This window comes from Mastacembelus armatus, chromosome 20 (assembly GCF_900324485.2).
Source record: "Mastacembelus armatus chromosome 20, fMasArm1.2, whole genome shotgun sequence".
NCBI lineage: Eukaryota > Metazoa > Chordata > Actinopteri > Synbranchiformes > Mastacembelidae > Mastacembelus > Mastacembelus armatus.
Genome location: NC_046652.1, coordinates 1,073,786 through 1,099,414, shown reverse-complemented (window position 1 = coordinate 1,099,414; position 25,629 = coordinate 1,073,786). Strand labels below are relative to the sequence as shown.

The following is a 25,629-nucleotide window of genomic DNA, read 5'->3' as shown; positions in this document are numbered from 1 at the left end:
GATACTTGGTGCAGTATAGTTGTAGTATGAAATACATCTTAGAGGTACAACAGTACTGTGCTCCAAGTGTACTGCACCAACAGAAGTATAATTAAACTGTACTGCAAATACACTAAAAAGCAGGCTAGAAGTATATAAGAATTACCTGTAAGTTCAGTACGCAGTAGAGCTGCAGTACAACATTAAACCCAGATCAGAGCGGGTAGTGTACTCGTGTATGTATAGTGGTACTGCTGTAACCACAGAGTCATGTGACTTCCTGTGGCACAGCAGGAAGCGTTCAGTCACTGAGCTCAGACTCTATGTTGAGAGCAGACAGCAGGAGGAGGAAAAGTGAAGCTGAGGCAGGTGAGTGTTAATCCAACATTATTATGATCTGACTGTTGGAGGCTCACACTCACTTTTCTCTCTGTGGACTGTGGAGGGAAGAACCTGGGTCCACCTTCCTGTGGACACAAAGTCCTGATCTGCTGAAGAATCCACATTAAAGCTGCAGCCGAGCCCAGAATAGAGGCTCAGCTTTAAAGACAGTTGTTGTGCTGCCTGCTCTGAGTCCAATGGACACTGGCTTCATGTCCGTGTTGCTGGATTTCTTGGAGTCTGAAATGTCCTCGCGAGGACAAGAACGCAGTTCATTCTCGCCACCTTGAGAAAAAGACCAAATTGGAGAATGTATGAGGCTAAACACACTCGATTCCCCTCAAGTTAGTAGAAAGTACAGATATTTGTGTTTAAATGTAGGGAGTAAAAGTAAAAAGTCCTCAGAAAAATAAATACTCAAGTAAAATACAGATACCTGAAAAATCTACTTAAGTACTTCCCATATTTGTATATACTGTGAAATGCTATAGCACTATGTTCCAAAAATGAAAAGTCAGCTTTTACAGTTTATCTTAAAAAAACTCCAATCTCTAATCTCTTCTTCATGTCTTTTCATTTTTCATTCACAGATTCATCATGTCAGCCAAAGACACATTGAGGCGTAATAAAACAGCCCTTCTGAAGTTGTTTTCTACAGACTATGGGCTTATCCTCAACAAAGTTGAGGAGCAAGGACTAATAACCTCACGTGAGTACACCAACCTTAAAAGCATCAGCAAAGAAGACGTAGAAGGGCACGTTGTTGGGCTGCTGGATAAGATCATGGGTAAAGGGGAGAATACCCGCCAGGACTTCCTGAAGCTCCTGGAAACTGATGAAGACATTAAAGCAACTTACCCTGATCTGAAAAATATACTGTTGAACAACATCTGCCGTCGTAAACGTGTCCAACAGTGTTCAGGTGATATGTCTTTGGGAACATGCACGGTTTGGTATAGAAATGACTGTATCCAGTATTCAACACATGCCAGAGCACAGTATGTTTTATGTTTGGAGGTGTGATTCTGTTTTGCTCTGATTTCTTTAGATGTTCAGTCACCAGATTGCAAGAGGCCAAACAGGCCCATCACATACTATCAGGAGATGCTCCGGTCAAACCTCAAAGACAGGTTCATGTGTGCAACACAAGGATGGACACAGAATAAGGATAAGCAGCACCTGGATGAGATCTACACTGAACTGTACATCACAGCTGGAGCCTCCATACACATCAGCAAACAGCACGAGGTCAGGCAGACTGAGATGGCAGGGAAGAAAAACGATACAGAGAAACCAGTGAAACCCAGTGACATGTTCAAACCTCCTTCTGAACAATACAGACCCATAAAAACAGTGCTGACCAATGGAATCGCAGGAATTGGAAAAACATTCCTTGTGCACAAGTTTGTGTTGGACTGGGCTGAAGGACGAACCAATCAGGATGTGCATCTGCTTTTCCCCCTCACCTTCCGTCACCTGAATCCACTGAAGGGAGACCAGTTCAGTCTGGCAGAGCTCCTCCATGAATGTATTAAGGAAACTGTTGGGATCAAGGAGGAGGCTCTGAATTTCATCTTTCAAAAGCTGCAGTCATCAGGAAACACCAACTATGACAAGAGTGAATTCAAGGTCCTGTTTATTTTGGATGGACTGGATGAGAGTCGCCTCTAGCTGGACTGTAGTACCAATAAAACTCAGAGACTTAAATTTAAAGTGACAGAGTCCACCTCAGTGGACGAGCTGCTAACGAACCTCATCAGGGGAAAACTGCTTCCCGCCGCTCGCCTCTGGATAACCTGCAGCAGCCAGTCAGGTCCACCCAGACTTTGTCGACATAGTGACAGAGGTCAGAGGGTTCACAGACCAACAGAAGGAGGAGTACTTCAGGAAGAGGTTCACAGATAAAGTCATTTCCCACATCACATGCTCACGAAGCCTCCACATCATGTGTCACATCCCGGTCTTCTGCTGGATCACTGCTACAGTTCTGGAGGATCTGTTGGAAACCAGAGAGGTGGAAGAGCTGCCAAAGACCCTGACTGAGATGTATACAGAGTTCCTGTGGTTTCAGATCAAACAGAGGGAAGAGAAATACAGTCCAGAAGACTCAGAAAAGTGTTTTCAGGACATTAAGTCATTAGCAAAACTGGCTTTTCAGCAGCTGGAAAAAGGAAACCTGGTCTTTTATAAGAAAGACTTAAAAGAGAGCGGCATTGATGTCAGTGAAGCCTCAGTGTACTCAGGAGTGTTCACAGAGATCTTTAAAGAGGAGAGGGGGAGGAAGAATGAAGCCATGATGTTCAGCTTTGTTCATCTGAGTGTTCAGGAGTTTCTGGCTGCAGTCTACATGGTCCACTGTTACAACGACAGGAAGACACAGGTACTGGAGGAGTTCCTTGGGGAAGAGGAGTACTACTCCCTTATGAAATATGAAGATTATGATGACGATAATGATGATGATGGTGATTATTACCCATCTCTGGATGACTTCCTGTTGAGAGCCATGGAGAAATCCCTGGAAAATAAAAGTGGCCACCTGGACCTGTTTGTCCGCTTCCTTCATGGCCTCTGTCTGGAATCCAACCAGGGAGTTTTAGGAGGCCTGCTTGGTCAGACAGAGACCAGTCCAGAAACCATCCAGAGGGCCATCAACAACCTGAAGGAGATGAACAGAGATGATATCTCTCCTGACAGAAGCATCAACATCTTCCACTGTCTGATGGAGCTGAACGACCACTCAGTCCATCAGGAGATCCAAGAGTTCCTGAAGTCAGGGAACAGATCAGGGAAGAGACTCTCTGAGATCCAGTGCTCAGCTCTGGCCTACATGATGCAGATGTCAGCCGAGGTTCTGGATGAGTTGGACTTAAAGAAGTACAACACAACAGTCCAGGGACGATGGAGACTGATTCCAGCTGTGAGGAACTGCAGAAAGGCTGAGTAAGTCCAGATGTGTCCAAGTGAAAAAAAATCTATTTTCGTATATTTTCTAAAAGTATATTGAGTATACTTTTGAAATACTTTAAGTTGTGTTAAAATGAAACCAGTGAAGTTGCTGGAAGCTGCACTATAAATCTGCTTTAGTATATGAAAAACATATTTTTCACATATTATTGGGTACTTTTGCTGACCAAAATACTACACTACTGTTAAAATATACATGAAACATTTGAGGTTTACTTGTTGCAAATGTAAAAAACATATAATGACATTAAACTGACAGTGTATTACTTTGAGCCAAAGTAAATGTACTTGAAATATACTCTGAACTCATTTGAACTATGTATGAAATACAATAGAATGAGGTTTGAAATGTGAAAAAAGTATGCAAAGTATATTTTTCAAAGTATTTGAGTATTTGTGAAAATGAGCCACTGACTTTGTGTTAAATTGCAACCAAGTTGAACATATTGCATTAAAAGACACAATGATATTGGATTGATATTCCTAGTAAATATAAGTACACTATAAGCATCATTGTGTGTTTAATAAATACACCAACAATGCCCTCTGAATGGATTCTCCAACCCCTGCCTTTCACCCAAGAGAGAGCTGGGATAGGCTCCAGCAGATCCCCATGACCCTGGCTTTCAGGAAAAAGCGGGTATAGAAAATGGATGGATGGATTCTCCAAACACTGAGTCTGAAATGTATATACTTTACTTAGATTCCAATCAAATGATGTTGGACTAAAAGCACTACTTCCTGTTAGCATGTTCTCAATTGCTCTTACTTTGAAAAGCCCAGTGCACTTTGAAGATGTTCTAAAAGGATTGAAAATAATCTGAACTCCTACACAAAGTCCAAAACACGTCAGTCCAACAAATATTGATTTGAACTCTAACACTATTAAATCCAGCCATTTAAGGGCTTTTGAACAAAACAAGTCATTCAAGGTAACAACAATAACAATAAACAGGAACAACAGTTTGTGTTTTCTATTAGTGAGGTCAAAGTATTATTTGGCTGCACCACTATGGGACTAAAATGGATTTTAGTGATATTCAGGATTCTGCATAGTTCTCAGAAGAATTCTGTCCAAACATCCAAAATACATGAAGTAAACACGTAGTATGAAAGAGTATTTTGAAGTGAAACTTTGTACACAGGAATTAGACCACTTCCAAGAGTCCACTTTACCACAGCCAGGAACACATACATTGTGTACTTTAAATAAGTATACTGAAATATAGCTCAAGTTAAATGGAGGCATAGTATTATATTTTGAAGAGAATGACACAATTTCAAGTAAAAACACAAACCATGTACATATTTTTGGAAAATATCACTAAATATACTTCAAAATCTGTTGAAAGTAAAGTGCAAGAAATCTGCTAAATGACTAATGAAGTAATGAGATCATTTCAATATACTTTGCAAACATTTCCTTTGAATCTGCTTTTTTTGTCTCAGTAACTCTTTGAATAATCTTGTACTTTGGAGACTCACCAAAAATGTACTTTTGCTACGTTTCAACACAAGCACAAATACACTTGGTAAAATGTGTGAACACACTTTATCTGCTAAAAGTAGAATTGAAGTCTGAAACAATAGATTGATTTTTCACTTGGGTGATCATCACCATAATGTTCCTCTTGTTTATTGTGAGAATGACAGCAGCTGGATTTTGTCCCAGATGTTCTTGAGCTGTTCCAAATGGTGTCAGTCCAAAAGCTGCAGATGTTCCTGTTGTTTTTTTCTCTCTGTCCAGTGAATGAACACAGTTCTTCTTTTTCATTCCAATGGTTTTTCCATGGGACACATTTTTCTTCTGTTTCTCTTCACACACTGATGTTTCTCTGCCACATGTGAACAAATGTCCAACATTGGAATAAACAGGGACAGGCCTGTTGTGGAAGTTCCAAAGGAACTCAGTTTTCTCTGCTTCCTGTCCAAGATGAAAGCAGAACAAAGATGAAGCGTGTGCAGTGTGACAGAGAGTGAGAAGAATTCTTATTTCATGTCCAACCCACTGAGAGAAGATCAGCTGAACCACTGATGTGAAGACACAACAGGACATGTCCCCGTTTGACATCAAGTGATTCAACTCAATATATTGTCTCTGTCATAATAACAGCTTTTCTAATATATGTGTCCTCACAGACTTTCTAAATGTGGACTCTCAGAGACTCACTGTGAAGTCGTGGCCTCAGCTCTGAAGTCCAACCCCTCCCATCTGACAGAACTGAACCTGAACTGGAACAACCTGCAGGATCCAGGAGTGCAGCAGTTGTGTGGTGGACTGCAGAGTCCACACTGTAGACTGGAGACTTTGAGGTCAGTTCACTGACTGTTACTATTGTAGATCTTAGATGTTGAATCCACAACTAAAGCTCCTGTGAATGTTGGTTGTTCCATTCAGTGTTTTCATTGTTCTTCTATTCTCAGCAGACTAAGAATGATTCCTTCAGTTTCACTTCATTTCACTGAGCTGTCTTCAATAATGTGTGTTCACTCATATTGAATAGTCATATTAATAATGATGTGTTTCTTTCTATAGAAGCTTTGAAGAACAGAGTGCCCCAAAAATGTCATCTGTCAGGAAGTTGTTCTGAATCCTTTGTGTTTCTAAACAAACTGTGGAAACAGCCCAAAGCTGAAACTGTTTCAACTGAAACTGTCCAGTGTTTGTCCAAGTTTTGATCCCAACAATATGTCAATATTGGACCAAACTAATATCTGACATCCTCCAGAAGGAAAAAGGTTGGAATATTTCCATTTTGGAATAGAAGTGAAGACTTTGGGACATGAGAAACAAAGTCCTATTTCTTTTTGGGGAATAACACGTCCGTGTAGTGGGTCTTGCTTTGTCCCAAAAACCACACAATACGCATCAGTTTGCTGACGATAATGTTGGATTTTCTCTGCATTTCTATCTGATTTTTCTCACTTGAAAAAGTGAGTCTTGGCTTTAGGAGGAATTAGTCTGTGGCTGAATTAACTTCCCATTTGCCACAGTTCCTCATGAAGTGGGTGGGCAGGATTGTCCAGTATGGAGTTGATTTTGTCCACCATCCTCCTCTCTGCCACAGCCTCCAGACTGTCCAGTTCCAGTCCAACAACAGATTTTGCCTTCCTGATCAACTTGTTTAGTCTGTTGGCCTCACCAGCCTTGATGCCACCTCCCCAGCACACAACTACAAAGAACAGTGCACTCGCTACTACAGACTGATAGAACGTCTTCAGTAGCTTGTTGCACACGCCAAAGGAACAGAGTCTCCTGAGGAAGAACAGTCTGCTCTGTCCCTTCTTGAAGAGTGCATCTGTATTGTTTGACCAGTGCAGTTTGTTGTTAATGTGGACTCCAAGGTAGTTGTAGGAGTCCACAATCTCTACTTTGTCTCCAAGGATGGAGACAGGGACTGGGGTCTTCCTGCTCCTCCTAAAGTCTACCACCAGTTCTCTGGTTTTCTTAATATTGAGCTTTAGACAGTTATTGTAACACCAATCAACAAAGCTTTTTATCAAGTGTCTGTATTCCTCATCGTTATCATTATTGATGCATCCAATGATTGAAGAGTCATCGGAGAACTTCTGGAGGTGACAGGTTCCTGAGTTGTAGCGGAAGTCTGAGGTGTAGAGTGTGAACAGGAATGGTGCCAGTACAGTTCCTTGGGGTGCACCAGTGCTGCTCATCACCACATCAGATATGCAGCCATCTAAGCAAACAAACTGTGGCCGCCCAGTGAGGTAGTTTTTGATCCACTCCATGTCTGCGGGAACTTCCATATCCTGCATCTTTGCACTTAGCAGGTGGGGCTGAATAGTGTTGAAAGCACTTGAAAAGTCAAAGAACATGACTCTCACAGTGTTGCCCAGCCTCTCCAGGTGGGAGTATGTTCTGTGCATTAAGAAGATGATGGCATCTTCCACTCTGATGTGTTCTTGATATGCAAACTGCAGGGGATCCAGAAATTCAGACACTTGAGACCTCAGGTGTTGCAGGACCAGTCTCTCAAACACTTTCATGACATGTGATGTTAGCGCCACTGGTCTGAAGTCACTAAGGGTACTGGGATGGCCTCTTTTTGGTAATGGGACAATACAGGAAGTTTTCCATAACTTAGGCACCTTTTTGAGCCTCAGAGAGAGGTTGAAGAGTCTGAAAAACCTCTGCAAGCTGTCCAGCACACACCTTAAGTACTCTGGGACTGATCTCATCTGGTCCTTTTGCTTTGTTGGTCTTTAGTTTAGCTAGTTCCTTCCTCACCTGTTCTGTGGCAAAGGCTGGGCCTGTGTATTGTGTTGATGAGGAGTCAGATGATGAGGGCAGGGGAAGAGGTATTGGATGTGAGGTATGTTGTATGGCTGCTGATAGAGGAGATGGCATCAGTGGGCAATGGGGGGGGGGCAGCATTGGCAGAGATGTTGGGTGGAGGGATGTGAAGAGACCCCAAGGCATCAGCTAAGGTGGTGGAGGGAGGAGGGATGGTGTGTGAGGACACTGGGTCGGAGTAAGAAGCAGAGGTGGTGTCAAATCTATTAAAGAACAGGTTAAGTTCATTAGTAAACTTTGAGTCTCCATCCACAGCAGTGTGTGACTTCTTATAGCCAGTCATTATTTTCATCCCATTCCACACCTCTTTGATATTATTCTGTCTCAACTTGTGCTCTGCTCTGTCTCTATAGAGCTGCTTTGCCTCCCTCAGCTTCCTCTTGAGTTCTTTCTGCACAGCCCGGAGTTCCTCCTTGTCTCTTGCCATGAACACCCTCTTCTTCTTGTTGAGGAGGCCTTTAATTCCTTATTTATCCATGGCTTATTATTGGGGAAACAACGAACTTTTTTGGATGGAACAACGTTGTCCTCACAGAAGTGGATGTAATCTGTGATACAGTGAGAGATGCCTTCAATGTCCTCACCATGAGCGTCCATGAAAAGGTCCCAGTTTGTAACCCTGAAGCACTCCTGCAGGGCCTCCTCAGCATCTTTTGACCAAACCTTCACATACCTCTTGGTAGCAGACTGTTGTCTTACTAGGGGCTTGTATGTTGGTACTAGATATATTAAGTTGTGGTCTGAGCCACCAAGTGGGGGTAGGGCTGAAGAGTTGTATGCCTCCTTCACATTGGCATAAAGGAGATCAAGAATCTTATTTTCTCGTGTTGCACAGTCCACATATGTTTGAAGTTGGTCAGAGTTCCCGAAATACTGACATGGTTAAAATCCCCATTAATTAGTATAAGGGCACTGGGGTGTTTTGTCTGGAGACCAGCGACAACTGTGTGGATGATGTCACATGCACTCTGTGCTGCAGCTGATGGAGTCACAACAATAGCGTGTGAAAACTCACGGGGCAGGTAGTATGGTCTCAGTCCAACCACCAGCAGCTCAATGTCTGGTGTGCATATGCAGTCCTTCACTGTTACATGTCCAGGGTTGCACCATTTGGAGTTAACAAAAACAGAGACCACCTCCTCTTTTCTTGCTGCTCTGTTTCCCTCTGTCCGCTCGCACTAGTGAGAACCCAGGCAGTTCAAGCGAGCTGTCTGGTATATTTTCATGCAGCCAGGTCTCAGTGAAGCAAAGCAAGCTACACTCTCTGTACTCTCGCTGGCTGCTAGCTAAAGCTGTAAGTTCATCCACTTTGTTGCAGAGTGATCTCACATTTCCCATAATAATTTTTGGGAGAAATGGTTTAAATCTCCTACGTTTTTCTCGATGCTTCCCCTCCTGCGCCTCCTCAGGTCTTGGGGGATTTCAGATTTTATACCAAGAAGCAGACTTGTTCCCTTAAGAGCTAACATTTGCTCCCTTGTGTAGATGACGTTGCCATAGAAACGTATATTTTCTGATGCAGTTTCCATAATCTCCATATGTCTTTCCACTGGAATTAGAAGATCCCAACTCATCCACTTTCATCCGTTATCAAAGAGGAAGCATAGATCTTGATTTGACTTGGATTAACAGATGATAATTTAGTAAAAAACTTTTGGTCCTAACACTGTCCAGCCAGTTTGTTCCCTAATCCAAATCTCATTGTGAAGAACAAATCCACAGTGTCTCTATAAAGTTGATCCCATAGAAATGAAAGCACATGTGGAGCACAGAGACACACAGATGAAATCATGTGTCCAGGTGGTTGAGCTGTGTTTAGTGTCTGAGCTGCTGCTGCTGCTGCTTTACCTCTGTGCTGTGCTGAAGCTTCAGCCAATAAAGCCAGAAAAGAAGATGCAGAGGGAAGAGACAGGAGACAGGAGAGCCTGGGGGAGCTTCCTTGGCTCAGATAGAATAAGGAGGAACAATTCAATGCATTGTTTTGCTGCACTTTGGAACTGTGTCAACAAACTTTAAGCAGGAAACTTTAAAGCTGCACAGTGACAGTATGAGCCATCAACTAGATTGATTCTGCTGTTGGCTGGAAAGCAGCTTCTCTTCCCATGTGCTGACAATAATATCATGATATAGTCAGACTATTATTACTATTATTCTGACTGTTCTCATATTATTCTTCTCATTATTATCATTCTACATTTCCCTTCAGGGATTAATCAAGTTGATCTCATCTCATTATTCTAATGAAAAGAAGAATTGTCATCATCATTATCACCATCCTCATTGTCATCAACATCAGTGTCACATTGGATCTCCTTCTTTGATTCTTTATTCAGGTTGAGTCACTGTAGTTTGTCAGAGACCAGCTGTGGTTATCTGGTCTCAGCTCTGAAGTCCAACCCCTCCCATCTGAGACACCTGGACCTGGGCTGGAACAACCTGCAGGATCCAGGAGTGCGGCAGCTGTGTGGTGGACTGCAGAGTCCAGACTGTAGACTGGATACTCTGGGGTCAGTTCACTGACTGTTTGTTCCTATTGTAGATCTTTAGTGTTGAATTATTGTTTGAACTCAGTGTTTGCACAGACATAACTTCTATTGAAGTTGATTTTCTTTTCCTGTCTTTGGATTTTTCTGAGGCTAAATTCAGTCTTTAGTCCCAAATGACTGAGTCTCACAGAAAGTTGGTCTCATTGTGTCTAAAGAGTCACATGTGTCAGCAGAAAATCCTCTGAACTAATATTTGTTGGAAATGGATCCAGTTTCTTTGATGCAGTAGAAATATTTCTTTGATCATTGATATTGATGGTTGAGAACACACACAGACAGGTGTGTTTCCATCACTTCAGAGGACATTCCATTGACTTCCATTGATTTCCTAGAGACAAAGCCAAACCAGAAGCACTACTTGGTGAACCCTAAGCACAACTTGAACCTCAACTTCCACACAGCTTCTTCCACGCAGAAATCTAAACAGGTCCTGGACTAGATTATTGGCCCCTTTTTAGATGTTGCCAATGGATTTGGAGCAAGTGGTTCACCTTGGACTCACCTGTTGGGAGTCCCAGTGCAGCCTAATAATCCCTCATTCAGTCATGAAATGGACAAAGTCCTGTGAGGACCCTCTGGTCCCAACATGTAAGAAACAGTAGATCAGTTGACAGACAAAGCATTACCTTGATACATGTTGCTATTGGACCTTGATCTGTTGTCCAGTGGTCTCGGTCTCCACAGAACCCGACTCTATGGAAACTTTAGTGCCAAAGAGGAACAGTGTGTCAGTTGTGTGGAAATATTTTGGCTTTAAAGAAAGAAGCTGCTGCATGGCGTCAAAACCTGCCTTGCTACTGTTGCTGCCTCATGGGCCAAGACTAGCAAGGCTAAAAGGCCGAGCACCACTGTGTCAAATGAACCAATCCCACCCAACTTGACCAAATGTTGGAAAGTTTAACTCCATATGAATCGAATTTAAAACATCACATGGAAATTCCTGTTTCTCACAATAACTTTGAATTAAAGTCAGAGATTTTTCATCTTTCTGCACTTTATTCTTCACGTTAATGTGACATCAATTCACACCTCAGCTAATTTCATCATAACAGCCTGGATGGACCAGTTTCTATTGACACTTGTGTTGTATTTATAATATTGTGTTGTTCTATTCATTATTCATGTTTGTTCAATAAGAAAAAAGGAAGTCGGTCTTTGCTTCTTTATTCAGGTTGGAGGGCTGCAGTTTGTCAGAGATGAGCTGTGGTTATCTGGTCTCAGCTCTGAAGTCCAACCCCTACCATCTGAGACACCTGGACCTGAGTCTGAACAAGCTGCAGGATCCAGGAGTGCAGCAGCTGTGTGGTGGACTGCAGAGTCCAGACTGTAGACTGGAGACTCTGAGGTCAGACCCCATGTTTAGATTGTGTGCTGAGATGAATGTGATGTGAAAGTTGTGCTGACACTAAACTGCAGACATGAGGCTGATATTAGACTGATCCACACTGAGGATCTTCATGGGAAAGGCTGTTTTCCCTCTCAGAGAAATGTGGCTGCACAACATGAGTTTGTATAGATGGAGCCACAGGTGGAGCTGGCAGAGTTTCAGAGCTGAAGTCACTCCGTCTTTATTGAAGCAGCAGCATGTTGGCATTCATATTAATGACAGCTCTTTGTCCCTTTATCGATGGGACTGCTTTGAACCTGCATCCTGTTGGGTTCAGCTGTTTGGAGTTTCCACTTTCTAAACTTCTACTTTCAAAACCTTCTTCAGCTCTGAACACATTCTGAAACATTCAACACTTTCAAGAGGAACTTTGGTTTCTAACGTCACATCTTTGCTTCTTTATTCAGGTTGGAGTTCTGCAGTTTGTCAGAGACCAGCTGTGGTTATCTGGTCTCAGCTCTGAAGTCCAACCCCTCCCATCTGAGACACCTGGACCTGAGAAACAACGACCTGCAGGATCCGGATGTGCAGCAGCTGTGGGATCTTGTCCAGAGTCCAGACTGTAGCCTGCAGACTCTGAGGTCAGTAGAGGGCTGGAGTCCATGGTGCTTTCAGCAGGATTGGACTAAACCCAGTCAGTTTTAAAGCAAAGATCCAGGATTTCATGTAAAGCTCTAACCTTCTCAGTGAAGCTGTGAGAGGAGAACAGGGACAGGCTTCAGGATTGGACAGAAAGACAGAGAGAGAGACAACAGTCAGCCAATCAGATCAGCCAGAAGCTTGCTGTGATCATGTGTTTGAGTTGATGTGAAGACGACTGTTGCTGATGAAGTGAGTCTCTGTGACCTCTGGTTTCTGACCTCTGCTTCTCTCTGCAGGTGGGAGTGATAGTCTTCAAAAAGTTGGACCTGAGTCTGGATCTGAGGCCAAACCTGAAATCTGGGACTAACCTTTAGTTGCTCACCACAAATGTTGTTGCTACAAATCCTGTTCATGTTGTTCTGAGTGTAATGTAAAGATGATGATTTTAACCTTTGACCCTTTTGAGGCTGAGATTAAAACTAGGAGGGGCTAGAAACTAAATTTAGATCAGACCAGATTATGGATGAGATGGGGCTGGGTTTAGGATTAGAGGGGACTAGATTTAGGACCACAGAGAATCAGGACTCTGAGTTAAACAATGAGTTAAAGTTAAACAAAGACAAAAGTGAAATTTTCCTTCTGGACCCTGAACTAAAGAGAGAAATGATAAGTAGTAAAATGAGAAATCTGAGTCCAGCAGTAAAAACAGGGGTCTCCAGTCTGGGTGTTATTATAGACTGACTGAAGTTTGGTCTCATAGAAAGAAAACCAGTCAAACAGCTTTTTATCATCTTAGAAATGTCAGCAGAGTGTTTCCCTTTTTATCTCAACGTGACACAGAAAAAGTGGAAACAATCAAAGAGTGTGTCTTAGGGAGGAAGACATGACTGTGGAAAAACTCTGTCGCATCTTTCAGGTAAAGAAAAGTCATTTGAAGTAGAGTCCACAATGCAGCTAGTCCAGCTACTGGGTCCTCATTGGCTATCATCACCCTTAGTTCAGCTGTGAAGTTAATGGAAGTGCTATTCAGTTTTCTACAGTTTTTATTTTATTATTCATAATTAACATATTTTTTATTGTTTTGAAAAATGGCGTATTGCTCTGGTCGACAAAAACTAATATTGAAATACAAGCCATTTCTTTTTTTGTGGGTCTAAAAGGGAAAAATTAAATTTAACAACTGCTTTGATTTCCTTTCTTTATGTAACAAAACAAAATACACAATAACAAAGAGATAAAAACAGAACAACGGCTGTATTTCAATATTTTTAACTTTGGGATTTTAAAACAAAAATCAAATAACCAGAGTTTTTTTTTTTTTTTTTTTTTCACCCGGGAGACCGGGATTCCGCCTGGAGCAGATGTGAGGAAGGGTCTGCAGAGTAATTTAAAAAAAAAAAAAAACAGCAAACCAAAAGTACATTTTAATACTGGGAGACACAGCAGATACCCATCTGAAAATGTGGAGACACAGCAGATACCCATCTGAAAATGTGAAGTGTGGATAAATGGATAAATTCCCCCCAAAAAAATCAAAAAAACAAAAATTCACCCGCTCGCAGGCTAGTACAAGCCGGTGTTTAAAATGTCAGTCTGCATCGAGAAATACTGCCTACGGCCATACCGTCCTGCCAGAGCACGTGACGTTTTTGGTGAGGAAGTGAAGTGAGCTGTGTGTGTAGACAGAAGATTTTGCGTTTTTGTTTCTGTTTTGAGGAAATCAGAGCGGGGAACGAAACAGTAGGAGAGAAGCGGAGCCGGGAGCTGCGGCCGGCCTCTTTTGGGGGGGGATTTCTCCGATGTTTGTTGGCGTAGTTGGACCGGGCGCCCATGTGACGGAGAACGTGCAGATGGAGGTTCGGCAGGCGGGTGGAGAGCGGAGTGGTGACGGACGTACGGCAGGAAGGAGTGTGGAGGGCAGCAGAAGAGATGTGGGAAGTTTGGGCGGGCGAGGAAGAGGCGCAGCGGAGAGTGAGGCAAGCGCAATAATAGTGGAGAAGGTGTACAGTAAGGAGTTGACGGTTTTGGTGGAAATTCAAGGGGAAGAGAACGTAACACCAATGGAGTTGATGAAAAGTATCAGAGAGCTGTGCGGTGGGATCTTGGCGTGCAGATGCAAGAACACATGGATGTATGAGATTACTATGAGCCATCCGATTGGGAAGAGGAGGCTACTGGATGGTTTGAAGATCGGGAGTACGCAGGTGATTGCAAAGGAGATAACAAATGATGAGCTGGTGGTCTCCTTTTTGGAACTGCCGGCTTATATTAAAGATGAGGAGATCGTGGCGAAGCTGCAGGGGTGGGGAGTGACTGTAACTTCGCTGATTAAAAGGAGAATGTGGCCGGGGACGAATATAGCGGACGGGACACGGTTTATGAAGGTCCGCTTTAACGACAGAGTGCAATCGCTGCCATATTCCACGAAGTTCACGACGGCGGCTGGAGCGGAGTACTTCAGAGTTATTCATGATCCGCAGGCGCAGGTTTTCAGGCTGTGTATTCAGCCGGGGCATATTTTTAGAGAATGCCTGGAGTTTCTGTGTAGGAAATGCGGGCGGCAAGGACATTACGCAAGAGTGTCAAAACTGGATAAGGCGGTGTGAAATTTGCCACAATAACAAGGCAAATTGCATATGCAACTATAGGAGGAACTATAGGAGGAAGAGGAAGAGGAGGAAGACCAAGAGGAGGTGGAGGAGGAAGGGGAGTGTGTGGTGGAGGACGGGGGAGGAGGAGGAGCGGATGCTGGATTCGGCGTTGACGGGGGTGACGCAGAGACGGGAGAACCAGGAGAGAATGCAGCAGGAGGAGGAGGGGTTGGGATCCAGTTTGGATTCGGTATCTTTGAACCTATCGTACGATGTAGAAGGAGATGCAGGGAATCGGGCGGGGAGAGGACGCCGGGAGCGGCCTGCAAAGACTGAGGTGCCGTCCACTAGTTGGGTGGGGGCTGGGCCGGGTGCGGCAGGGAGCAGGGACCTCGATTCAGGACTGTGGATGGACGAGAGGGTCGGTGAAAGAGAGGTGGGGAGAGAGGATTCGGGAGCAGAGATTGGGCAGGTGAGAAAAAGGACCACGGGTGGGTGGCAAACGGACAAAACAGATAAGAGGAAGTATTACTCCCTCCAGGAAATAAACGACACCGTAGATATCACTGATGGATTTAATATTCTCTTCTTGCACTTGTTGCACTTCACCGTCAAATCCACCGTCAAACTATACAAATGAACAAAATACACATAAGCACACATACGTTTGACATGAATGAACTGTAAACTAAATATACATATACACAACAAAAGAAAGATAACAAACAATATACCTTGCTGGCTGCACATAACCAAGAGGGAATAAGTTCTTCTTCACTTGCCGTGACTTAACCTTTCTTGAGCACTTCTTTAACCTTTTTCTTATACATCGATTTCACATGATTCTTGCCAGCAGCATAACAAAACAGGTCCGTGTGAAACATAGCACAGCGGAACGTAATAATAGTTCCTAGTGGTGATAATACAAACAAAATACTCGACAGCAGAACCAAATAAACAATCTACTTAAACAGAATTTCAATAATGACATAAATAATGTTTATGGCAGCTAAACTCCAACCAAATCTCGATTTGTGATTTCACATATCTATTCCAACTAACAATAGGTTAATACCCTTTACTCTGCTTCTAGCAGTAGAACAAGCTTTTGCACTGGTCTATTAAGATAAACTGGCTTAGAAGTACGTTTTCCCCTTTTATCTAAAGTTGAGTCGCTAATCAATAGCTTCACTTTCCTAACCCTTTCATCAGCACTAGGATACACTTCTGCAACTCTGGCCAGTCTCCACTGATTTCTAGGAGCACCATCATCTTCCAGAATGACAATATCATCAACCTTTGTATTTCTCTTATCCCTTTGCCAGATTTGTCTTTTCTGAAGGTTGAGTAAATACTCCCTTTTCCACCTTATCCAGAATTCGTTTGCCAAGAACTGCACTTGGCGCCATCTCTTACGAAGGTACAGATCCTGACTTACAAACTGACCAGGAGGAGGTGAGATCACACTAGACCTCATCAGGAGAATGTGATTTGGTGTAAGAGGTTCAAGACTTGTTGGGTCATTCAAATGCTCTATGGTCAGAGGCCTGCTATTTATAATAGCCATGACTTCATACAAAAAGGTTCTCAGTGATGCACTGTCAAGTCTTTTAGCAGACTGATCAAGTATTGCTGTCAGAACACTTCTGATGGTCCTTATTTGTCTCTCCCATATGGCTTGAAGATGGAACGTTCATTATGAACTCACAGCCATACTCTTTCAACTGTTCATGATTTAAGTCTTTCATTGCATCCATGAACTCTCCTTTGGCACCTACAAAGTTAGTACCTTGGTCACATCTCAACTGTCTTACATTTCCCCGTATTGCGATGAATGCACGCAATGCATTGATGAACGCGTCTGACGTAAGATCATCAAGCATTTCAATATGTATGGCTCTTGAACACATACATGTGAAAAGAAGACCATACCTTTTTAGTTCCTTTCTGGCCTCCTTCACATAGAATGGTCCGAAGCAGTCTATACCACAATATGTAAACGGAGGTGTCATTTCCATTCTCTGTTCTGGCAAATCTTCCATCTTTGGCTCTTGTGTATTCCTTCTGTACTTTCTGCACCTTATACACTTGTAGATGTAAGAGGCAACTGCTTTGCTACATCCTATGACCCATATTCCATTGGACCGCAGCTCATTTACAGTCATACCTCTTCCTTGATGATGCACCTTCTCGTGATAATGCTTTATAAATAAGGTAGACACATGACTTGTCTTTGGCAGAATGGAACCAATATCCTGTCTTCCTTTGCATTAGTGTAAAGCACCTGGATTTTCTTAAGTTCAGGGTCGTTGCCACTGATCACTTCCATCTTCACTGAACTCCCTTCTTCCACAGGTAAATCCCTTTCCCATAGAAAATCTGGGCCTGTGAACCAATTTGAAGCAACAACTTCATCAGCTGTCAGACCCCTAGAGGCATGATCCGCAGGGTTATCTTCAGAGCGCACAAAGTTCCACTGCTTGGCATCTGTGGCAGATTTGATTTTTTGGATTCTGTTTGCCACAAACACATGAAAACGTCTGGCATCATTATTTATGTATCCAAGAACGACCTTCGAGTTGGTCCAAAAATACTCATGAAGAACATCTATTTCCAGCTCATTCCTTAGCATAGTACTTATCCTTGCTGCTACCACTGCTGCACACAGCTCAAGCCGTGGTACTGTGGTTACCTTAGTGGGGGCAACACGTGCCTTTGCCATGACAAGTGAGCAATGGACTGCACCATTGCTGTTGACTGCTCTGAGATACTGTAAGTACACTCCCCGTAACCTGTGACACTGGCGTCCGAGAAGTGGTGCAACTCTCATTCCTCAGCACCTGATCAAGAAGCTGAGTCTGCTAGGCATCAACACCTCCCTCTGCAACTGGATCCTGGATTTCCTGACTGGAAAACCTCAGTCAGTCCGGATCGGGAACAGCACCACCACATTAAACACTGGAGCTCCCCAGGGCTGTGTGCTCAGTCCACTGCTGTTCACTCTGCTGACTCATGACTGTGTAACAAAGCACAGCTCTAATCATATCATCAAGTTCACCGATGACACGATGGTGGTGGGTCTCATCAGCAAGAACAATGAGTCAGCATATAGAGATGAGGTGCAACAACTAGCAGCCTGGTGCAAAGTTAATAACCTGTCTCTGAACGTCGACAAGACCAAAGAGATGGTTGTTGATTTCAGAAGAACAAGGAGTGACCATTCTCCACTGAACATCGACGGGTCCATCGTGGAGATCGTCAAGAGCACTAAATTCCTTGGTGTTCACCTGGCGGAGGATCTCACCTGGTCACTCAACACCAGCTCCATCACCAGGAAAGCCCAGCAGCGTCTCTACTTCCTGCGAAGGCTGAGGAAGGCTCATCTTCCACCGTCCATCCTGTCCACCTTCTACAGAGGGACCATCGAGAGCTTCCTGAGCAGCTGCATCACGTCCTGGTTTGGGAATTGCACCATCTCGGACCGCAAGACCCTTCAGCGTATAGTGAGGACAGCAGAGAAGATCATCGGAGTCTCTCTTCCCTCTATCACAGACATTTACTCCACACGCTGCATCCGCAAAGCTAACAGCATTGTGGGTGATTCCACGCACCCCTCACACACACTCTTCACCCTTCTGCCATCCAGAAAGAGGTACCGAAGCATTCGGACCCACACAACCAGACTGTTAAACAGTTTCTTCCCTCAAGCAATCAGGCATCTCAACAGAGAACTGAGCTGAACTGGACACACACACGCACATGCCACTTTACATTTATATTTACATTTATATTTATATTTATATTAACCCTGTTTACACTTGTCAATTTAATATCTGCAATGACGCACATATTGTTCTTTGCACATTGTCTACCACTTACCATGATTGCGGGACATTCACTGCTTTTCTTTGCACAAAGTCGGCCTATATGTTGTCTGCACTGTCTTGTCCTGCCCTGTCTTCCTGTGCACTTCTGTTGTTTAAGTTCTTAAAATGCACCTTAAGTATAGTTTAATTTTCATCAGAGGATATACACCACCGAACACCAAGAACTCTCTCCAGAAGTGGTTCCCCTAAACCTATATCCAGTTCCTTAACACTTTCAGCACACTCTTCATCTGGTATTGTATCCAAAACCTTCTTGCTGTTGGAAATGAACTTATGTAGCCTGAGCTTACCAGTAGCACACAGTTCTCTTGCTTCCTTGACAAGTTGAATTGCCTCAGCATCAGATGTTAAACTCACTAGTCCATCATCAACATAAAAATTTCTCTGGATGAATTTAACAGTGTTCTGATTAAACTGATTCTGACTTGAAGTGGCTACATGTTTGAGCCCAAAATTGGCACATCCAGGGGAGGAGGCTGCTCCAAATAGATGGACCTTCATCCTAAAAACCAATGGTGGAGACTCTAAATCATCATTCTCCCACCATAGGAACCTCAGGTAGTCTTGGTCTTCGGGTCTTACATGGAATTGATGAAACATTTGTTCCACATCACACATAATAGCAATGGGGCCCTTTCTAAACCTACACAGAACACCCACCAAATTGTTTGTGAGTTTTGGCCCTGTTAGAAGGTGCTCATTCAAGGATGTGTCTTGAAATCTCGCAGAGCAATCAAAGACAACGCGTATCTTCCCTGGCTTTTGAGGGTGGTATACACCATGGTGAGGAATATACCAAACAGGCTTATTGTCGAGTTCTTCATCCGGGACCTTCTCTGCTTCACCGCGGCTAATCATGTTGTTCATGAAGCTCACATACTCTGCGTGATATTTCTGATCTCTCTTAAACTTCCGTTTCAGGCACATAAGACGCTGAATGGCACGTCTTATTATTTGGCAGATTTGGTCTGTCTTGTTTAAATGGCAGAGGCATTTCATAATGACCATCATCTTTATGCTTAATTCCATCCTTTAGCTTTGTCAAGAAGTGAAGATCTTCCTGAGAAACGTTGGTCTCTTCTCCAGTTCTTTCACTGAAGTCGGACTCCAGCATCTTAAGTACATCCTCCGGAGTAGTCATTTCCTTAATCTGAGTTTTGCATACATAATGCACTTCTCTCTTAAGCTGAGACTTGCCTTTGGTTCAGGTATCACTTGTTTTACAATGATGTGATGACTTACTCCAATTGCATCATCATAGTGTTCATACCGGTCACTGTAGCTCACAATGCTCCAGCCCAAATCAGTTCTCTGTGCAAAGGGCTGACTTTCTTCTCCACAAACAACATCTCTGGGCATCAGAGCCTGTGGGCAGTTATATCCAATCAGCAGCCCAATTTCACATTCCATTTGTGGAGCAATATGTTCTACGAGATGCTCCAAATGAGGCCATGCTTTGGCGGTCTCTGGAGTTGGGATGTGTGCTCGATTTGCAGGGATGAATTCCCGAGTGTAAACCGTTGGCACAGTGATCTTCTTGGAGGAGTAGAACCCTCGTATGTGTAAGTTCTTGAGTTTCTTACAGGGTACAATTGTCCCCTTTGAGGACATTGTAGAGAGTTTCATCTTCACTTGTTCTGTTTCCATATCTAGAGCATCTGCCACTTCCTCAAGGATGAATGAAGTATCGCTTTGTGAGTCTAGAAGCGCATAGACGAGAATTTCCTTTGAAGTTGGAGTTGACACATAGACAGGAACTATTGCTGAAGTTTGGGTGCTGTTACCATCTTGTACAACTCTGTTGGATGTAGTTTCCTTGGTGATGTTTTGTTGCGCGGATTGCAGTATCCTTGCCTTACTACACCTTGTCTCCCTAAGCTGTTCTCCTTTAACTTCCTGGTTTGAACGGTCTTCGTGTAAACATGTGGGGTGACGTTTAAAGCAGATGTCACAGACCATCCGGTTGCTACAGCTCTTGGACTGATGGCCAGGACTCAAACATCCAAAACACAATTTCTTTCTGAATAAACTTGACTCTAAAGGTGGCTGGGTTTCCAAGTAATTTACGGCACTTGTATAAGGCATGACCTGATTTCTTACAAAACAAACATATGACGGTAGCCTTGTCAGTGGTGTTGATTGTAAATATTTTAGCACTTACAGTTTGGCTCTTAGGCACTAATGCATTCTGGTACTTGGCTTTTGCTTTCTCTGATTCACTCTGTCGCAAAGCATGGTGTGATGTTATGGGATTGCAAGCAATGTTAGCCTCCATTGTCAGGAATGTCACAAAATATTTGAAGTCCGGAAACTTGCCATGTTCTATTTGGTATTGTGTGGCCTTTCGGTTCCACCTGGTACTCAACCAGTCAGGTAACTTGGCAGTAAGTTTCTGATTCTCAATGCCGTCATTGAGAACATGTAAATTCTCATTGTGAGCCATCGCACATTCACAACTGCATAAAAAATCCACAAATTTTCTTAAATCAGCACACTCTCTTGCTGCAATTTTTGGCCATACATGTAGTTTGTCACGAAAGGCGTTGGCTATTACAAAAGGCTGGCCATATCGCTCATTCTGTAGGTTCCATGCTGCAATATATGAATATTCTGAACCTATCAGAAAGTGACCTTCTAAAGCCTCTTTAGCAGCTCCTCCAACATATTTCTGAAGAAAAAATATCTTCTCTGAGATTGGAATGTTTTTCCTTTCAATTAGTGTTTCAAAGGATGTCTTCCAATGATTGAACTTAAGTGGATCCCCACTAAAGATTGTAGGTTCTGGAATCGGTAGTCTGTTTGCTGACATAGCCTCAGCCAATACCTTAACAAGCTCTACCTTATCATCTTGGAGTTCACTAGGTGCATGTAGGCATTGATGCTCAGTGTTCACCTGAGTAGCTGTCTGCACAATTGTAGGTGGCTTAAAGTTCTGTGGAGCATGCTGATGAAGAAAAAGATGCTAATTTCCATCATAAACCTTAAGCCTTGCTCTAGCTGCATTCAGTCTTTTCAATTCTTCCAAACGCTCCAGCTCTCTTTTCAGGTTTTCTACAGACCTTCTTCTTGCAGCACTTTCCCTTTGCTGTTTCATTAAGAGAGCAACCTCTTGTTTCTCTCTTTCTAACCGGCGATCTGACTCTTCCTTTTCTTCTTGAAGGCGACGAGCTGTTGCAGCTGCTACTTGGTCTGCAATTATAAGCTTGTCCTCTGTTTCAAGTCTTTGCAGTGTCTCTTGGTGACACTCTTGTTCAGCCATAATCTTCAATACAGCTTGTGTAGCTGCATACTCAGCCGCAGCTTCTTGTCTTTTGACTGAAGACGTGTTAGAATGAATGGACTGAGCTTTAAAATGTTCAGAAGCAGTAGACAAAACACTGGAAACTGAAGATGCAAATATGGAGCTATGATCAGGCCAAATCAACAGCTCTGCTGTGCCTTGCATTTGTGACTGAGCATTCTGCACAACTATCTGAGTGATTGATATGCAGTTATCTAACTTGCGACGCATCTCATGCTCTGGACGATCGATTCTTCGATATTCATCATAAGCGGTGTTGAGATCAGACAATTCCCTTTGAATACTGTTGATGTGTTCTTGTAGAATGACACGAGGATCCTGTCTCAACACTGATTTCTTGGAAACCTTAATCAGAGCTTTCCAGCGCTCATATATGCTGTTGAAGCGAAGCAGTAGCTCTTGCATCCTTTCTTTCTGAAACTCCTTTCCCTTTCTGTTAATATGCGGGCTCTCTCACTTCTACAGGGCTCTTCAGATTGTTTTACTTGTTGAGCAATATTGAGCTCACCTAACTGCTCCAGGTCTACTTCTTGTTGCAAGGCAGTTGCTTCACTCTGAGCTCCTTTACTTGTTTGTGACATGTTAATTATATAAATTTACCTGTACTTTACTTATATGCATATAATAGTCAGCAGTGAGTATGATAACCTAAATGAGGTTACAGCCCTTTGACAACATCATACTTAGAGGTATACATAGAATCCTGAACTTCAACTCATAATATATCAGCTTATGTGTTCAATTCTATTATCTTTCATAAGAAACCAATAGCAACCAATAAGCGAATGAACAAATAAGATATTACTTTTAGTCCTTTTTTCAAAGTCAAATTACAAATTTAACTACGAAGTGCGGCTTATCTGTGGTTCTTGACGGCTGTCCATTTAGGGCATGTTCGGTCAAGTCCGTTGTTCACTTTAGCTTCGCGTGCCGTTAGCTCCGCGTCTGACTTCAGAAAACTTGACCAGCGTCGAGTTTGACTATTACTCCCTCCAGGAAATAAACGACACCGTAGATATCACTGGTGGATTTAATATTCTCTTCTTGCACTTGTTGCACTTCACCGTCAAATCCTACGGTGGCCGACAAGGGCAAACGCGCTGCAAAAGAGAAACGCTGCAAGAGAGAAACGCTGCAAAAGAGAAACGCTGCAAGAGAGAAACGCTGCAAGAGAGAAACGCTGCAAGAGAGAAACGCTGCAAAAGAGAAACGCTGCAAGAGAGAAACGCTGCAAGAGAGAAACGCTGCAAAAGAGAAAACACAACGGAAGTGCGCCAGGCCGATAGGGGGACCCCGAACTGAGGGGTGCTATGAACAAAGAACTTTTACAGAGGCGAGAGAGACACATGTAGTGACATAAGTCACGTCTCATTTCGGAGGCTGCGTAATGACGCAGCTTATAGTGTTGAATTGCAACAGAATGAGCGTCCTCTGATGATTGTTCTCATGTGCTAATATGTGCTAACAATGTTCTGTTACATTTGTTTACTTGATCGGACCCGAGCCGATATTTGTATGTCTAGATATGTCACAAAAAGATCGTCGGAAAATGTGGATACAGTCTAATAAATTTTATGTCTAATAAAACCTTAAAGTCTCACGATTCAAATGACATAAAGCAATTTTGGATTGAATAATCACAGCGACTACAGTTTCTTAATATTTAACAAAAGTACAAATACAGTACAATATGCTGTTCCTTATCTTTCTGTCGCGTTAGTTCATATGTGTACTCAAATATGAAGTGTCGCATATCGTTTTGTTCGTTAGAATCCATAGAATAAAGTGCACCCATGTTTTAGTCCAAAAAGACGTAATATTGTACAGTAAATCCATAAATCCATCGTCCTCCTCATAAAAAGCCGTAAACCGCATCGTTTTACGGCTTTGTCCGTTTATTCAATAAAGTTTGACATAGCAAGCTTCTGTGAGTCACATGAGGCCTCAATCAAACCTGTTTGTTATGTTTCACAGCGTCACCAACGGTAAAACCAATAGAATTCACATCCTCAGAGTAAATCCCAGTCAGGGGCATATTCTAACTTCGATTGACAGGAGAATTAGCCAGTCAAATTGTTCGTAAATGGTGACTGACGCATCTTGTAGCCAATGATGAGACCTTTGCAACAACATATGGGAAGTCGTGCCAGATGATGCAACAGTGGGCGTTAACGCAGCCCCTCCTTACTGTAAATGTAGCCTTGAAAACACTTGGCAAACAGCGCTCGACGCTAGAGGGGGAGGGGAGTCATGTTTCACATTTTACAGAGCGCCGATAGAAAACTGGGACGCTTTTGCTTCAAACGACACCAAGGTCGTCAATATAACTCTAAAAATGTAAGAACAACAGCTAGTTTAATTTAAATACGTGTTGTTCGGCCATTTGCAAAAAAGGGGGCGGGGTAGACAACAGGTCTTTTAAACCTTCATATTATCCATTTATTGTCCAAACAAATCAATACAAATGCAAATATTTCCTAGAACTACATTATTTAGTGTTTGTTACAGCTCCAGTGCAGACACCTGGGACTTTAATCTTGTTTCTCTATATTTCAGATCTACTCATTCTGATATGTTAGTCTGAAGATGGAGCATGTCTGCATGTTAAATCTGAACATTTGGAATGAGCTGAAAGTGAACAGAGTCCTAACTCTCCCTGTGATTCAAATGAAACACATGGCTCTCTCCAATGAGCCTCCTCCATTATTATTAGCTGTTAGCTACAGGAAATGATGCTGCAGCTTTAATCTCACTTCACAGAAACTCTGTGGAAAATGCTGCAGAAACATGTCATTGATGGTCTCATCTACTTTTCCAGTGGGAATTAGTGGTTGACCTTCAGTAAAAGATCTCTGTTAGCTTCATGACATGAGGTGCACATTGACCTGCCCCCTTTCATCACCTGTTTTTAGACCAGTAGAGTTTAAATCTTGGTAGAACTCAGAGCTGCACAGGTTTTGGCATCTGGCCGTGAATATCCATCCATAAGAAACATATTGTGTGTAAATCAGCTGGGGACACAAACTGACATTGATTTGATTCAGCGTCTTAACGGTGAGATGGTGTTTAAGGCCCCACAGGAAGTGCTAACATTTGTCTAATTAGATCTCTTGAATCCTTTAAAGTCCAGAAACCAGATTGAATCAGTGCTGCCTGGAGGTTTATCCATGTCCACACAAACTCATGGTCCTCCATGAAAACAGACACATGCAACATTTCTTTGGTCTCATTATGCTGACGCTAAGAGAAAGAAAAAAGGATTTCTACATGAGCCTTTTAATCCAATGATCATCCTTCACTGCTGTTTAATGCACAGTGGTTTCTGCATTTGAAGCATCAGCAGCACTACGTGTTTTCTGTTAAATATCTGAGAGCTTTTCTTTTCTGGGCTAAATCCTTCTCCAGGTGTTTTTCTGCCTATTGAGAAGTTGTTGACATGTCCCAGCTGATGTTCAGACAACAAACTGATGTTGTGTTAACACTGAGCTACAGGACTGGAATAGGCTGCTGAGGAGGAACCAGCTGTTGGTCACAACAGGTGGATCAGTTGTTTGTCTTTGTTTTCCAGCCAATGCAAATTGTTGACTGACTGAGGGGGAGAAATAAACAGAAATAAAAACAGGAGAGTAGTAACCACATCATGTGATAAGTAACCAAAGCTAATACACCACTTCTTTCTTCAGCTGATGTACGACAGCC

At 42.8% G+C, this 25,629-nt stretch overlaps 1 pseudogene; it reads left to right on the top strand.

Annotated features, from left to right (window-relative positions):
* Window positions 1-291: 291 nt before the first annotated feature.
* On the top strand, window positions 292-9,136 carry LOC113121954 (protein NLRC3-like; annotated as a pseudogene).
* Window positions 9,137-25,629: the final 16,493 nt, after the last annotated feature.